The 3,741-nt window shown below is 50.1% G+C and overlaps 1 pseudogene; it reads right to left on the reverse strand.

The window, feature by feature from the left end:
* Nucleotides 1–204: 204 nt before the first annotated feature.
* LOC121459602 lies at nt 205–2,395 on the reverse strand (annotated as a pseudogene).
* Between the last annotated feature and the right edge of the window lie 1,346 nt (nt 2,396–3,741).

Genomic DNA, 3,741 nt, shown 5'->3' on the forward strand with positions numbered 1-3,741 from the left:
AGATGAATCTGAGCAGGCAGACATCACAGACAAGGGGGGCTTCTCTGATAGGGTATGCTGGTCAGTCCTGATTGGACATCTCGGGCACTGTAGCCAAATAAGGCATTTTAATAGCTGGACCTTGGTGGCATTAATCCCAAAGATTCAGAGGACTGGTCCAAATCATTGCGAATTAAAGCAAGCAATCAATGAAAGCGAGCTTTTTTATTCATGTACACAGTTCTTCGCCTTGGGAGGTGGTCTGTACACACCTACAACCACAGCATGCTCCCGTTCGTTCCTATGGCTCTAGCGTAGGAACTGCTCCTGGGGCTTCCTGTTCACCTGCCACCTGCTACATTTTCTTCGCTTCAGATGTAAACACAGCAGCTACCAGACTGTGGAGTCAATGCAGTTAATTGGCCTTAATGGAAATCACAAAATGTCCTCCATTCTGCAGAAGGGTGTGGGCATTTCGGGCCACTCTCTGGGTTTGGTCTGGCTGCACCATGTCAGCAAAGATCACATCCACGATCCTGGCAAGCGCACACGATTTGTGTGGGTGGCCGAGCATTTTAAACCACAGGAACAGTGTTGGTCCTCTTCTTGGCCAAGTTGATGAGATCACGGCCAGAATGGTGGGAGAATTCAACTGCGTAGATCAGACCACATCAGAGACGTGAGAGACAGCGGCGCCTGAGGCTGCCTCAAGGTAGAGCACTTTGCCCCCCCCCCCCGCCCCCCCCACCGCCTGATGTGGATGTGGTCTACGCAGCCCAGGATTGCTGCCGCCAGCTTGGAATGGAAGGGGTTCCAGGCTCGGTACTCAGTTTTTCCATCTCCCTCTGAACTAGAGACTCTCTTCTCCCCCAGCACAGATTCTCCAGGGACCAGCTTTGTAGCACGGCCTCCTCCTTTCTGTGACAGATAAAGACGCCTGGTGAGGGGAGCAGAGAGGGACTGAGGCCTCAGAGTGCACGGCCACGGTTGGTCCACTTCTAGCTTCAGCTGCTCCCCCCATCCCCACCGCACCCGCCTTCATGCCCCTGTGGTTCCACCATCACATTCTTCCCTGACTGGTTTTCTCTTGCCTCCCCAGCCGCCACCTTGACCCCGGCTGCCCCCGGACTAGAAGCCTCCACCTCGTCCACCATCTTCTCCATCTCCTCGACCCCTGAAGCCTCTATCTCCGTCTCTTCCTTCACCAAAACCTCCTCATCCCCCACCAAAGGCCTCCTTGTCCTCCTCCTCTACCACTCGGTCACCACCAAAGCTGCCCCCCACGAGGGCTGGAGCCTGGTTCCATCACTGCGTTCTGGTCTTCGCAAGTCTCAGGCTTTCCGGCTTTAAACAGTTTTTGATAGGTCTTTTTTTTTTTTTTTTTTAAGGATTAAAGATTGCTTCTAAAAAGATTTTCTTTGGACCCAGACAGTCCCAAATATTAGAAAACAGTTATAAAAATATGAAAAATTCAAAGATATAAGTAGGTCCCAGTTGCTGGGGGTAGCTCAGGAGGTATTTAACAACAGGACTGACCGGGACAAGACCTTTCTCCTAGACTAAAACTTTGTTACTGATGAGATGCAGTTAGACTTACAGAGAACCAGAAGAATTTGGTGTCTGTCAAGAATATCTCCTAGCTACTTCCCACCAAAAGATGCAATTGGACTATCTCTCAGACTGACAACAAAGATTCCTGGGGGTATTGGGCAGAAACCCCCTGCCCCCCACCCCAGGACTGGCCCAACACTAGGCCCCTACAATTGTTCAACTAATCAATTCAGTTACCCCTGTCTGTATTAAACAATACACAGTCACCCTGGAAACAAACGGGGAAAATGAACTCCATATTGTCTGGCTTGAAGAGACAAGAATGCTGGCATTCTGCTGGTCATCCTGAAATATGCTCTCCTGCCTAGGAAGAAACCTGGGACCCCTGATTCTCACGAGTCTGGTGTAGGAAGATAAGGCCTACAAGGCCAAGAGATGAGCCAACCTGGAGTCTGTATGAGGGCCTAGCAACAGGCACTGTCAGAGGTCCTAATCAGGCCTAGCCAATGAGGGGTGACCTTGCAATGCTGCCTGAGCGCCTAGCAACAGGCGCTGTCAGAGGTCCTGATCATGCCTAGCCAATGAGGGGCAAACACGCAATGTCAGTGGATCGGAATGCAGCCTGCATGCTGGGAGGAGGGTGTATAAGGCTCTCTTCGTTGCTGAATAACTGAGTCTGCTGTTGGCCTTTTACCCGACTCCTGGTGTCTATGCTGTTAACACCACGGCTTTCTTACCCCCTCCCCCGAGGGAGCTACATCTGGTGCCTGAAGAGGTTCTAGTCATCTTCCTCTCCTCACTCACGGTGCTGGACAGTGAGAAGGCCTCTTGATGTGTGTTTTCGGTACCTTTGGCAGGAAAGCATCGTGACCCCCTTCCTTCCTTCCTTCCTTCCTTCCTTCCTTCCTTCCTTCCTTCCTTTTGTGTAGTCTGTTATGTTTGTCAGCCTGTCCAATTAGGAAGGTGCATTTTTTTTCTGTTTCAATTTGCCTGGTGCCTCCACATAAGGGCTGACCCTCCAGTAGGTGGAACCAAGACTCAGCTCCCGAATGCCATCCCTTGTCCAGAGATACCATGTGGGCATATGGCCATGGCCAATAAAACTCCCACAGAAGTCATCCACTAAACATAAAACATAAAGGTTGGATACAGTTTTCCACTCCTGCCCGTGGTGAGACGGAGAGATCCTATCTCCTTCCAGTGGCAGCCACCAGACACCCCCTGCCCTCTAACCCCTGGGTAAGGGTACGCTTGTGTTTTTCCTCAGATGGTCATGTCACCAATATGGGTCCTGGAGAGAGATGTGCGCCTGACCATGGATCGGCTGGTTTCCATCAAGGAGGGAATAGCCCAGGATGGGTGATGTATATACACCCCCTTTTGCTTTCATGGCCCCCCAAACAAATTGATTTACTATTAGAGGAAGAGATTAGCACTTTAAATACCTTGATGAGACTCAGTTGTGACCCACGCTTTTCCGTCTTTTGAGATGAGGAATGTTAGTTCAGCGTGCCGGGAGATGGCTAAATATATTAAGGGCCCATGGCCAACTAAGTTTCTATATTGTTCATTACAGCTAACACATGAAATTTTTTCAGTTAGATCAGATAAGGGCAGAGATTATGGCCATTGACTCTTCATGTTTTGAAAAAGTTTGGCAAAATATAAAGACTATTTGATCCCTCCTGGATGCTTACATATGCCTTAATTGTCGGGGTGGTATTGTTAATCCTTGTTTTTTTTTAATGTCTCCTGCAGCATATTTGACACCAGAGGGCAGCAACTGAGGTGACTCTTCAAATGTTAGTGGCTCTCTTGCATCCTTCCCACAGTCCTCTGCAGGAGGCTATGCATGCCTGGTTATCTGAAAGACTACCACCTAGCTCCCCCACCCTGGCAGCTCTCTGGGAGTAAAGGCTCTTCGAGGGCTGATAGTCGCTTGTTTGGCAGGCCTGCCTCAGACAGCTGTAGTTCAGTTGCTGAGTGCTCCTGGGGCGGGGCCAATAAGACCCTAGCAAAGAACTCTGCCTTTCACTGAGCACCCAAGTAATAAATAAAAAAAAACGATGGGTGTGTAAGATGATAAGGTCTACGAGGTCAAGAGATGAGCCAACCTGGAGTCTGCCTGAAGGCCTCCCAACAGGCATTGTCAGAGGGTCACCCAGCGTCAACGGATCAGAACACAGCCTGGGTGCCGGGCAGAGGGTGTAT

Source organism: Microtus oregoni, unplaced genomic scaffold, assembly GCF_018167655.1.
Source record: "Microtus oregoni isolate MIOR12 unplaced genomic scaffold, Mior012 000019F_ref0000042, whole genome shotgun sequence".
Taxonomy (NCBI): domain Eukaryota; kingdom Metazoa; phylum Chordata; class Mammalia; order Rodentia; family Cricetidae; genus Microtus; species Microtus oregoni.